At 40.6% G+C, this 14,591-nt stretch overlaps 1 protein-coding gene across 2 annotated transcripts in view; it reads right to left on the bottom strand.

The window, feature by feature from the left end:
• Nucleotides 1-14,591, bottom strand: part of sh2d3ca (SH2 domain containing 3Ca) — a 51,989-nt gene that overhangs the window by 23,687 nt on the left and 13,711 nt on the right. The window lies entirely within an intron of this gene.

Below are 14,591 nucleotides of genomic sequence, written 5' to 3'. Positions count from 1 at the left end.
TGCTAATGACACAGCTATGTAGCCACACACATTGGGTTGGTGTAATTGGATACACAATTTAACACATACAGTTCTATTGCACAGGCTCACCCAATGACTCGAGGACAGAGTGTAGATGTGTCAGGGGTCATAACTGAGCTGGCCTTAAAAACACATTTTCTCAATTAGCTTCTGACACTGAGTGATCTGATTATCAGGATTATCATGAGAACAGCTTTGGTTATTTCACAGAGATTTCTCTTCTCACTGGTTTGGAATGGGCTCCAGTTGTAAAAAGGTGATATCACGTACTTCTGAGCACCAATCAGGATTCATCAACAATTAATATGAATCTGGTGACAGAGACACATTTTCAAAAAATGTTTCTGCTTAATTTTCTTCTTTAATTTTCAGCAGTGTGGATGCAGCATTGTGTCACTATCTTGTGAAAAACATGTATCTCCAAAAAGTCCACTTTTCATAAGCTGAGGAAAACAGACTTTAGCTTTAAGACCATGAAAAGAACGCATACTTGCTTAGTTTATCTCAAAATGTAAAAATCAACAAATGTGGACATAAACTGGTTTTCACTGAACATGGACACAGATTAGGTAGGATAAAGCAGCAATGCAATGCCACGATGCTAGGTTTTATTTGCTTACACTTTGCACAACAACATAGAAATGTGCATGCGTCAGAGAGAGAGACAAGAAAAGTATGGTAATATAATACAGTGCTTGACTGCGGATGTCTGTTACCCATCTATTTGTAATATGAAAAGACTGTTGCAATAATGAGGGGATGGATAGATGTCCATTAAAAAAATCATTATCCAGAATAAACACCAGATGCCACGCATAACAGTACCACACATAAGACACACACACACAAGCTCACATACTCACACCCCACTCAGTGTCGACTCAGCAATGCCACACCTATAGATGCTGTTGCCATGGTAACTCTATACTCTGCATGCCCCAGCTGGTATGTATGGGTGTGAGTGTGTGTGTGTGTGTGTGTGTGTGTGTGTGTGTGTGTGTGTGTGTGTGTGTGTGTGTGTGTGTGTGTGTGTGTGAGGTTAATGTGTCCCATGTGTGCTTTTGCTCTGTCATGTGCAGCGGTGTGTACTGAAGAGGAAAACATGGCTGGTTGGGAGCACTTATCATGGTACCCCATTGTGTATATGATGATGTGTGTGTGTGTGGGATCTTTTTCTATGGTGTTCTATATTTCAGTCACCAGTTTTGCTATTGATTGGTCAAGACCATGGGACCTGACAAATCAGGAATCAGCTTACATTAGACAAAACAGTGAATGAAGATAAAATGCCACTAAACCCTTTAGATCAACTTTACTGCCAAGTATATATACTGCCAAAAACTGATCTCAACCCAAATTAATTAGAATCCGATAGTACAAGCACAACAATAGCTGAAATCAAAGTCATGGAGCCACACCAGAGTAAACAAATACCTCAGTAAGCCCACTCAATCACACAGCTTTTTGCTTTTTTCTTACAATGACTCATGCTTTAAATTTACACACATTACAGTGTGTGGTGACCTGGGTCTCTGCCAACATGGCTGAGAGGATTTGAGACAAGTACCACATTTAGTAGTCATGTTTCCAGCCCTCATTTCTGTTCACTGTAGGTAGCATCACTCACCACAGAAACATACACAAAGAATAATAAAGAATTAATCAATCAATACATGTGTGACATAAATAGCTAATGGCTAATTCACCATTGCACAATTATGTTGTGCTGTGCACTTTGCTTTCTGTGTTGATGACTGACATGAGGAACTTACAATGAAAATGTCATGATCTGATCAACAACATTACATGTAACTAGACCTTTACACAATTCCAAAACATACATAAAAATTAGATACCTGACTGAGCAAACAGTAGCTTAACTTCGGCATGACTGTGTATTACATCACCTGTGTCCTTCCTTGTGCCAGTGCACGACAAACAAAACAAAACAAAAACATTGCTGTGAACAGTAGCACTACTACTGGTCAAAACTCCCCATGGTACCTTTAAAATAATTTATTTGCCATGTTTTTGTTGTCAGGATATTCTGGGTGCATCGTATAGTGCACATTTAGCAATGACAGAATAAATACATGATTGAATAAATCCATGATTTTATAATCCAGCTCACGGAGAAACTATTTCAAAACAGTTCTCTTTCAAGATGTTTATTAATCCTGTCTGGCACAGCTGAATCGACCCTGTCCATCCTTCCTGGCGGACTAAAGCTCAGAGTAATCTGCACTTCGGTTTGCTTCCTTTTGGCTCTTATACTTCACTTCTCCCTCATTGCGCTGCAATTTATAGACGGCTCAAATGTACACACACGTGTGACTCATCACATGGCTTCCCTTTACATCGCTGCTTTATTTTCCACCACTTTTCATTCGATTTCTCCACCTACCATGCTTTAGGCAAAGACTGCAGATATTTTCTTTGCACTTCTTAGCTTCTCATGTTCTTTATTTGAATATTTCTACCATTTTTTATCTTCTTCTGAACTTGTGTTGTTCTAGATATAAATGGAGTGGAGGTCAGTTATCTCAATTCCCATTTGCTTCTTCTTACTTTCCAGCATCCCGGCTGATCTGTCCGTCTCATCTTTTACTCTCTTTCTTAATATTTATTATCCTGTCAACTCAATCCATTACTTGTTGTCCCTCTCATCCTCTATTCCTTTATTTCTCAATTCAAAATTCTCCTTTATTCCTTCTTCTATTCTAAATTAATCATCGCAGTCCACTGTCAGTTCATCTCTCCCTCCCTCCCTACTGCACTAACCTGCCATTTCTCAACCACATATCATATCATTCCCCCCTCTGTGGACTTTCCCTCACCGATCCACTCAACCTGTCTGTCGGCGTGGGTGTGTAGTTGTTTGTGTGTGTGAATGTGTTGTTGAAAACAACAGCAGGCGCATCACCTTGCTCCATCAGCAAAACAGAGACAGAGAGAGAAGCAATGCATTAGGACGCAGAGGAAAGAAGGAAATGTATGAAAAATTGAAGAAATGAAGGCATTTAATCAATCGTTCTACTGTTCTACGTACTTCTACACCAGTTTTATTTGAATTCCTCATTTTTTTACTTTGACAACCCAATCTACTAAAAGGCATATGTATACATTACATGGGCACATTCAACTCAGAAGAGTTAAATAGAAGGAAAGCTACTATACTATATACTGTTGGCTTGTGTCAGGCAAAATGTTGAACGGTTACTTTGGCTCTCACTTGTATAATTTGATTAGCAATTTTGAGGAACTTATATTTGCCTTTGATGAGAGCACATGCTGTCCGACTGATTTCACTCAGAGTAAAAAACATCCTCTTTTGGTCTTTAATTGAAACAGGAGCTGACAGTGTCTATGACAACTAGGACCAGCTGGGACAGCTGAAAGATGCTCTGGGCAGTTTATTCATTTGATTGGAAATACAAATCTAACCATTCATTTTGGCAGCTCAAAAAGAGAGCTTGTGATTTGTGGGGGCAAAGTTGCAGTTTGGTTGCAACACACACACACATACACACACACACACATACACACACACACACACACACACACACACACACACACACACACACACTCACCCCTAAGGGCTGTGCCACTCACTGTCATCTTCTTTTCTCTGGGCTGAACCATTAATGGCTAATTTGCAGGCTTTTGGGGGTAAAAGGTCAGCACACTGATGGACGGAAGGTCTAAGGACTTATCAATACTAACAAACACACACACACACACACACAAAAAGGCGCGCGCGCGCACACACACACACACACACACACACACACACACACACACACACACACACACACACACAAACACAAATGTATAGGTGCAGACAAACGTGGATGAATTTAAACATATATTGCAACCATTCAGATGTAACACATGGTGCGCACACACACACACACACACACACACACACACACACACACACACACACACACACACACACACACACACACAGGACTGGTATAAAGACTGGTGTAAGCCAGTACCATTACCATACATACTAGGGCCATTTATCTTGACAGTGACAGGTGTGAAGGGAAAAACCACAAACCCACAATGCATTTCACCAACACAGTTAAACAGGAAAGGGACAAAAAGGAAGGAAGCAGCGGTTAAGGACAGGCAGCAGAGACACTAAATGAAAGGTGGGGGTTGGTGAAGAGCGAGAAGAGGTTGGTTAAAAAAAAAAAAAGAAATCGGATTTTGAATGAAATGCTACAACAATAAGTAATGTATAGGACCTCTTCTTGTATGTGTCCAAGTGACAACAGATTGTGAATTTTACTTTAAATTAAAAACATTAACATGATGGATTGCTTTATACTTCTTACACTTATGCATAATATACTTTTTTACTGCTTTTATAACTATTTAACTTCAATAAAGGCTGTGGCCTAAGCTGCAGCCTTGATACCATGGATACACAACATATGGTGACACAGCATCTTATTAATTAATCATTGACTGACAGCAGAGGATAAATCAGCTTTGCTGGCTGAAACGCAGCCAAGAAATAGATTGTAGATACAAACATGGTCACTCTCAGGAAATTACAGCCAAATCTTTTGATGTTTTTTCTTTTATTATTATACACAAATTTGATTTAATTGTATGTTTTAAGTGATTAGGCTCAACTTTAAGCTCAAATGGGTTTAAAACAGGATTCACTGCCTTAAAAATGGGACTATTTTTTTAAGGACTCTTTGCATCTATTGTAAGTGAGGCAAACACTCAATTTAGACGCAAGGTCACAGGAGGGAAGTGTATCATGAACAAGTTTGTCTGTAGCCCGGTCATAGTGTCATCCTACTCCCCTGCTGTGTCAGTACACGCAGGCACATACATTTTGCCTAGTCACAGTACAAACAATGACCTATCAACTGGCCTTGGAACTTGACACACAAACACAACACATGCACAGGAAGAGATGATGATGATGATGCAGTTGAAGATGTGACTGCAGAGGGCAGAAATAAAAAGTCACAGAAGGTAAACAGACACTAAAATAGGAGAGATAAGAAGAAAAAAAGAAAGAAAAAAGGGTTTAAGAGGAATAAAGGCAAAAAGGTTATAGAGGAAGAAAGATGGGAGAAAAAATTAGAGGAGGAAGGACTATGGTTATATGATGAGATAGAAATGAGGAACGCTTTGATCCCATAGGTAGACCACAGCTGTATATCAATCAGTTTTATCTCCCTATTACCAGCACACATACGCACACACACAACCTTCCTCGTCACCCCTGATCATGCAGACCATTAGAAAGAAGCACACCCCAGAGCTGTTATGCCATTGGCCAGCAATGATGTCATCTCTTTCTAGTGGTTGGGCAGCGAGCTGAACAATTGGCTGGCTGAGGCAGACAGTGGAAGAGCACAGCTGAGGTATCAATTCCATTCATACAGAGGCAGAAATGGTGTGTGTGTGTGTGTGTGTGTGTGTGTGTATGCGTGTGCATGCATATGTGTGACCACTCCCCAATGAGGCATACAGGCAGAGGGCCGTGTCCATCATTCAGAGACACGGACAGTACCTGCTGGGATGCTCCATAATGGACGCTCTCTCTGTTTGTGTCACACACACACACACACACACACACACACACACACACACACACACACACACACACACACTTCGCTCAAATGCACACTATCAAATATGCAAGTAATCAAGCATGCACACACACACACTCTTGCACACAAGTGATGGGGGTTGGGATGGTTGAGATGGGTATTGTCTCCCTGTTGTTATTGGGCTGTTGTCATGGTGATGACGATGAAGCTTTTACTGCTATCTCGGACTTTTCAATAAACAACACACACCTATTTTCATTGATGCACATGCACACCTTTTAATAGCAGCCTTGCCCCACCATACTACAACTGCTTTCAAGCAACAGAAGAAAAATAACAGGAAAGGACTGGCTGTGTGTGTGAATGTGTGAGTGTAAACACACCCATGGGAGACACTAGAGTTGTTCCTCTAAGAGAAGCTCATGGGAAATTAGCCTGTTACAAAGTGCTGCACGTTCACTCTCCTTCTTCTCTTTCTCTCTTTCCTCCTGTTTTACACTCCCCTCCCCCTCTTGCCACCCACACATCCCACTCCTCACCCAAACACGTATGCTGTCACTTGTGGGCTTGTAATGGCTTGGCTTTAGCATGGCTGTTGGACTTCACATGTGAACACAAAATGCAAACCCTGAATTTCATTTGAATATGCTGTAGTTGCACATTTATATGAAAAATTCAACATGCACACTACAGAAAGATACAAGTCCAGATACCACATACTGAAAGCCATTCCCCCAACCATGATAATGCAATTTGAGATGTCCCGATTACAAAAAAAGAATTGCCTTACTGGAGGATTATCTTTGCCTGTACCTTGTCCTTTACTCTCTTATACAGTATGTGGACACTTCTATTGCTCACTTGTTACAAACAGGAAACATAATAACTGATATCCACTGTTCTATCGACACTATCTTCTCATCTGTCCTCCTGCCTAAACTAATCACTTTTACGGAAACCGTGATTATGTGTATGCATGAGCTATATGTGTTCCAGCACACGATCTGTGTCCACACTGAATGAATTCTATCTTATCGGCAGAAGATCCAACAAAGCTATCACATTTCAGTCAATTAAATCTGTTTAATCTCTAATCAGTATCTGTATCTGGTTTACATTAACACCCTGAGGTGCTTCATTAATAACTAATATGTTATCAGTATCTTTAGCAAAATTACACTCTGACAAATCTATATGAATGAGCACTTGTGTTTAACCTGCGCCTCTACAGTAAGGCTGAAACAATTGGACAATTTCTGAATTATTTGACATTTTGGATTAATCGCTCAAGCTGTTTAATAAGGACAAATGCAAATGAAATGCAATTGTTTGACACCTTAGTATGTTGAAAAAAGTCATAAAAAAGTCAAAGTATAGTATTCCAGAGAAAGTCTGGACGAACATGCAAACTCCACAAAAAAAGTCTAAGCCAGGACTGAAGATCAAACACGGAGTCAGTCTGCAGTGTCTACTTGCTGGTACTATTTGGAGGGGTGCAAACCACTGAGCCACTGTGCCACAAATACATTATGTCGAAAACAGTCATAGTATAGTATGTTGAAAAAAGTCATAAAAAAGTCAAAGTATAGGCTAGTATGCCAGAGAAAGTATGGAAGAAAATGCAAACATGCTCCACAAAAAAATTGCCAAGCCTGGACTGGGGATCGAACTTGGGTGAGAGTCTGCAGTGCTTACTTTCTGGTGCTAGCCATCATCCCATCAAATAACTCTTGTTGAAAACAGTCATAGCATAGTATGTCGAAAAAATTGATAAAAACAGTCAACATTTAAGATGTTTTAATGGATTATCTGCATGTTTAAGAGTTTGTAAGGGGCAACAAAAGGGAAAGACAAGGTTGATGGAGGGGAAGTTTCTTCTTTCTCTTTGGATCATGTGTTTATCAGCCCCGCAGATGGTCCAGTGGGGAACGACACCGACCGACAGCCAGGAGACGCGCGTTCAAACACATGGTTTCATTTGTGACAACTTGCGAATTTCCAACATTGAATTCAACTAGCAAATTTTCAAATTTCCATGAAAAAAACTTCCAGATTGAATGCATTATGTATCGTATCAAACCAGAAGGCCTTACTTTTTGTATCAAACAATGGGCATTAAAACCATGAGAGCACAACTCCCCATGCTGGAATGGCTATTTATTTCATTTGGGAGAACTAAGCCTTTAAAGCTGCGGCCGCCTTTGATCCAATAGCCTCTGCTTTCTCCGAGGTCAGGTTAGGTCAAAGATGAGGAGAGCAAACAATTGCCAACCTCCTGCTCCAAATCCCTTCACCATGCTACACTCCCCCTCAGCTGTGACGTTCCCAGCATATGTGAGTGTGGTGTGTCTGTGTGTGGATCCACAGGCATGTGTGATTTCATCAGCAAGAGACTAGTGCAGAGACTTTAGAGGATCACACACGCACGCACGCACGCATGCACACACACACACACACACACACACACACACACACACACACACACACACACACACACACACTTCTTCTAGGTTTGTTTGTAAAACTAACAGACACTTGATTTCATTCATCTTAAAACTCCACATTAGGGATTGTGAATGAATGCAGCAGTAAAAGACAGAGTGAGAAGTGAGAGAGCCTGATAAGAAAAAAGAGGAGAGGAGAATAGTATTCTTAGTCTCAATCAATGGTGAGCAAAGTGAATGCAATACATAAACTGTGCTAATGGCCGATGCTATTAACCTAAAGTGAAATTACATGTCTATGTTCGCAGTTACCAAGAGCTCTTTTACAATTTGTGATCATCTATAGACAATTTCTCTTCATCTAAAGAAGCGTCTACACTTTGCAGCATGTGTACCTCCATTCAAGTCCAGGAACAATCATCCTTTCATCGTGTGAGGTGGTGGTTGCTATTATTTAGCACGTCTTACTCTCATAATCCACAGATTCAAACAAATCTGCAGAGTTAAATAATGATTAAATGAATAGCAGGATCGCAGAACAGTGTTGAATATTTTTTAGTTTATATAGAGGCAAAGGCACTAAAAGATAAAACAGCATTCACCAAAGTAATTAATTTCAGCCCTACACCTCAAATGTTGAGAGAGAAGATAATTATATGCTGAGGGGCACATTTTCATCTCTAACCTGAGGGGCTGGTATTCTTTAGAATAATCTCTCTCCTCCAACAGCCTCTGTTTAAAATATTCTATAGTCTATGCTGTGCATTTATGTGCCATACGTTTCTGTTCTTATGCTATTCTATTTTTAAAGCTTTCTTCTATCATGTCAAGAGAGAGAGCAGATGATTACATGAAGCACTGAGCTGGAAAGACTCGGTGAGCCTGGCCTGCAGCTAAACGTCATGATATGAAGAGACCAGTTTTGCATTTTCACTTGTTTAAAGGGTGAGCACATTATGCGCTTCAGTTTGCTGAACCATACAGTGCCTGAAGACGCATTTCTAGCCACAACAGCGACAGCCTGGCCACAACTATTTAAATTACTGTATTAACCAATTACACCAATGCCATCACCTGATTGCTCTGAGGTCTGACGACTGATCATTAAGTGCTGAGATTTTAATGTGTACCATCAACCTTGCAAACAAGTTAACATTATTTGATAAGAGGCTCAATAAATACAACCATCTTTTTAGGAATTAATGTACTATTTCTACTTTTTAGAGTAAGCTTCCTTACAGTGACCTGCAGTGACCACTTGAAGTCCCTATATTATGAAAAAAAAACACTTTTTCTGGGATTTGGGGTGTTATTTTGTGTCTCTTGTGCTTCCACACACATACAAACTTGGAAAAATCCATGCTGTTTTGAGTGAGATACGGGTTTCTGAATGTAGGTGAGCTGCTCAAAATCGGCAGGGCCGTCTACGTCATTGGCCGAAACATTTGGTGTGTGCTAACCACTTTAGCTAATACCACATCAGCTAGTTGTTTCTCCAACTTCGGTCAGTACAAGGCAGGATTAGCCAGGAGACTTCTTCTAAAAGAGGGCGCACTTCCAATTTTGCGTGGAATACCTGCAGACGAGAGACATGTAAGTAGTTCTACACAATTTCTTTTGTAGATTAGGGTGAATTTGTGTGTGTTGTAGCGGTGTTTTGCCATTGAGAACGAGGTGGCTAACCGCGCTAGCTTCTAGCTAGTAGTCCTTACCTAGCTACTGTGCATGTGTGACTCCCAACAAAGATGGGATAGAAGTGTGATGCCTCACTCTGTAGCTAAAACAGAGAGCTCAACACACAGGGTGAAAAGAGGAGCTGCAGCAATGTGCAGTACAACAAAAATATGTTTTTTTTGAAAATTAAACCATGTAAACCTATTCTGGTACAACCTCAAAATACAATTATGAACCTGAAAATGAGCATAATATGGGCACTTTAACTCTCAGTGTTTTCTCCGACCTCCCAGATCAAGATGAAGATTAAAAGAGAGCCTGAGCACAATGTATCAGAAATACAAAGCACTGCTGGATTGAATTAGACAGAAGTGGACTCTAGCTAAGTTAATAGCTGTTAAAGCTAACCTAACACTTCCTGGAGGTGCTTCACAATAAGAGCCGTATCAAGCGAATACAATATAAGCCATCTGTTTGGCTTTCATTGTACAGCAGCCACTGAAAGTTTTGAGTCACTGCATAATCACATAATCACATAATGTTGGTTTCCACAGGTTTTAATTTATGTTAGATGTCACATCACCCTCAAAAAGCAGAGCCTTTTTCACCAAGTTGAACTGTAAATGGTCAATCCCTGAAGTGTCTTTGACTGAACCTTCATGTTTTCTTGACAAGAAACATCTTGTGATCATGCCAATAATGATGTTTTCTCTCAGAAGCAAAGGCAGGAGTGGCAGGATGTTATTATAGTGCTGCAAAAGCTGTAAGGGAGGAGATCGAGGTGGATAGTTAGGCATAAAGAGGATCTGATTTTCACATTGGTGACTGTGGTTTGCATCCTGTCTCCTACACACAGTTGCAGAAATGCTAGTTTCTTTAAACCATGACCCAAATCTTTCTCTCACAAGTAATCAAATGTTAACCACAGAGGTGGCACATTGCAAAACACTCATATGAATTGTTTTTGGGAGTTTCCGATGGCACAAATGATGTTTTCTTGCTGACATGGGCATAAGATCAGGAAATGCCCAAATGGGTCACAACGTAGTTTGTTGTTGAGGTATAAGGACTTGTTTTAAAGTAACTTAAATCTCACTCCAAGGAACTCTCACCAAATCAAAGAGAGGTTCCAAGTGTCTAACGCAACAAACAAACCAAAGAAGAACTGAGAGCGAATGAAGAACTAACAGAATGGTCTGGAGAACCACACACACACACACACACACACACACACACACACACACACACACACACACACACACACACACACACACACACACACACACACAGGCTTGTTCCTCATTACTGCCAAAAACATCACATTGCTCTAATGAGGACTCTGGAACAAGGCAATTTAAAACACACACACACACACACACACACACACACACACACACACACACACACACACACACACACACACACACACACACACACACACACACACACAGCTGCCCTTCACACTATGAGCCGAGGGTGTGACAGGCAGGCACGCCAAAAGAGGGTTTGTGGTGAAAAGCTTTGGGGAGGAGGGCGAGAGGGAGAGAGAGATAGGAGGAGTAGAGAAGAGGGGATTACATGGTGAATATTTCAATACTAAAACATACCAATTGGCTTGGACACACGCACACGCACGCATGCACGCGCAGGGCCATATCTCCTACAGCTACAGACAGAGAATGGGGTGATGGGTAAAGCTAATACAAAACCACTAGGCCCCCTGGGGATCTGACTGACAAGCTGATTACTGGTTAACCTGCTGGGACTGACTGAGTGGACCAAAACCAACCAAGCTCCCCCATTCAATTCAGGACTACCCTTCGAAAGAAAGTCTAAAAAAGCATCAGACATCACTGAAAGTAGATCTAACTAACTTGCAGAAGGCGAGGATGCATGGAACTATTTGTTTTTTTGTTACTGTAAAACTAAAAACATACAGACTGTGAACTGTGTTGAGATATATTATGTGGAGGAGGCATTACTGAAAGGGCATACAGCCACTGGTTCAATGTCTTTTATTAAACTGTGACCTCTTGGGAATAAAACATAGATGAGACATACAGAAGGGACATCAATGCAATAAAGCTGGCCACTTTAATATGTATGATGTATTTGTTGCAGGATTTCTTAAGAAAATCCTCCTGCTGCATGTAATAACTGAACTCTGTGATGATCTAACTTGTTTATATCACTAAGGCAGTTATTATTTTCCAAAAATGTGTGAATTAATCAGTGTTTATTTCCCATATTTAAAATTTTGATTTAAAAAAAAGTGCAAAAAAAGATTGTAGCAGTATAATTTGCAACGCAAACACCCTGTGCTTGTACTTACTTAGACGGACTGTGGTGCGTAATCAGCAGCTCATTTGCATTCACTTCCCATTTGTCTCTTCACATTCTATAACCAGAAGATCCTCTGAGCTTTGCTTGTCATTTACTGTAAACTAAGGTGTTCAGGATGTTCTTGCAGCAGAAAACACAACGTTTGGGTGCACAGGGAAGTCAAGGTGAAAATTGTATCTACTTTAAAAAATCTTGGTATTTTTTAGTAACAATCTGTGTAAACAATTACCCTTATATTCTACTTACTGTATACTTATATTATTCCACAATATGTGAAATAAATATCATGAGGCGCTAAATTGCTGAGAATCAGTTTGCACAAACAGAAACTTGGTTAACACTGTATGGGACAAAAGGCAAAGAGGTGCCATGTTGCGAGGTTGGAGGTTGACAGCAGCGTTCCAGATACAGTCGGGCTGCAGGAACGCTAAAGGACAGAGGGACCGGCTGCTGGCTGGCATGACGGCTGCCACATGCTGGTCAGGTCAGCAGGGAGCGAGGCTACAGAGTCGAGTGGCACAGAGAGAGAGAGAGAGAGAGAGAGAGAGAGAGAGAGAGAGAGAGAGAGAGAGCGAGAGAGAGAGGGGGAAAGTGGCTTGCAGAAAAGAAAGAATTAACTTCAAAAACAATTTAAGTAGAGGGGGCAGTTCTGTGTTTTTCTGTGTCCATGCATCTGTTAATGTATTTGTGTGTGTTTGGGGGGGTGTGTGTGTGTGTTTCTGGAGGCTTATTGGTTGGTGGTTTTAACGCTGCAGGAGTCCAGCGGACAGTTACATTGTCCCAGTTACATCAATGTGCTGGAAGCACTGGGTATAATGCAGACACAATGGTTAAGCTGTGTGTGTGTGTGTGTGTGTGTGTGTGTGTGTGTGTGTGTGTGTGTATATATATAGTTGGCATACTGCAGTCTAGACTTAGGGATCAAGTGTAATCTCTCTCCACTGATACAGCTGATGAGTCCACTGTCGCTGTGTCAACATCATCTCTGCATGTCACTTGTGTCAACTTGTTGTTATGGTATTTGACCCTTTTTGGCTGCAATTATGCTTTTGAAACTTTACTGGGAAGTATCAAGATTACAAATGCGTTTATTTTGAGTTTAAAAAGAGAAAATATAATATGAGAGAGAAAGAGAAAAGTACTGAGTGTTAATATCATTACTAATGGTTACCCCCTGGAGGCAAAGAAAAAGCATCAACATGACATTGAATGCGCAGAACAAGTAATGATTAAAGCATCACTTCTCCGGGTAGCAGACAGTGTTTGGGTTACATGACACACAGTATTGTGCTTGACAGGCTATGTTTAATTAGAATGGATTGAGGAATCAATATTGGTCTGACAAAAACACAGTTTGTAAACAAACCCAAGTTTCAGGGAATTAAGTAATTATTATTTTTTACAATAGAAAGGCTCCCACTAACCATTCAGGGACTGCTAATTAATTTACCCCCCCGCTCACACACACACCCCCTACCACAACCACCGCTTCGCAGGAACCCTAATGACAGATTTAATTAAAATGACTTCATTACTCTGAGCTTTGAAACACTTCACTCTAAACAAAAGCAGATGTTTAAAAAGCATAGAAAGAGAGCCAAGAATCCCCCTCTCTCTTTCTCTATGTTTGAGACAGCTATGTCTATCTCTAGGACAGACCTTTTGTTTTTAGAACAACAAAACAAACCAAGTATTCCATCATAAGGACACTGACTGTGTCACACTGACAACATGTCCTGCTGCCAGGGACAAGTAGGACACGCCGACACCCAACCTGAGGATTACTGTCCTGAAACGCAGTTAAACCACACACACAAACACAACTCTGCTGCCTTCCCGTTTAAAGTAAAGCCATAATTATAACACAGTCGGCTACAAACAACGTGGCAGGGAGAAGAGAAGAGAAAATTCTACATGTTCTACAACAAGCACTTCAGTAAAGTATTATATCCCCAGGCAACAACAGTGTTTTGTCTACTATTTCCTATTAACTCATCTATTAACCAATTATCTTTAAGTAGTCTCTTCTTTTGTCACTATTGTCATGTGAAATCCTCGCAACTCTCACTCTGAAGAGTCTCACGTCTGGTAATATCTGCTACCTATGAGCATTACAAACCAAACCCTGCCAGAAAATAAACACAAAGGTTGATTTTGCTGGTCCCTGAAAAGTTGATATTTTTATTTATATTATTTAAGTTTTTTTGCCAGAGAGCATCAAATACCGAGCAAAACAGACACAGGGACACATTGTACACACATACAAAATATTCTGTAGGTGTCGTTTTGTCTCGGGAATAAGGTCAGATATTTGGTTTCAGGCATGAAGCCAGAATTAGACCCAAGTAAAACCGATATGCTTCACTCTACTGTACCCTTCACACATTTTCTCTTCCTCTCACACAAACACACAAATCACAAACATAACATAACAACCTCCTTTCTCTCTCTTTTATCCCTTTAGTCCCAAACCCCTCTCCTCCCTCACCATTCCCCTCTATCTCTCTCCACGTCGTGATTT

Source organism: Sander vitreus, chromosome 16 (assembly GCF_031162955.1).
Source record: "Sander vitreus isolate 19-12246 chromosome 16, sanVit1, whole genome shotgun sequence".
Classification (NCBI taxonomy): Eukaryota; Metazoa; Chordata; class Actinopteri; order Perciformes; family Percidae; genus Sander; species Sander vitreus.
The sequence above is the reverse complement of the archived record's forward strand: the minus strand, read 5'-3'. Positions and strand labels throughout refer to the sequence as shown.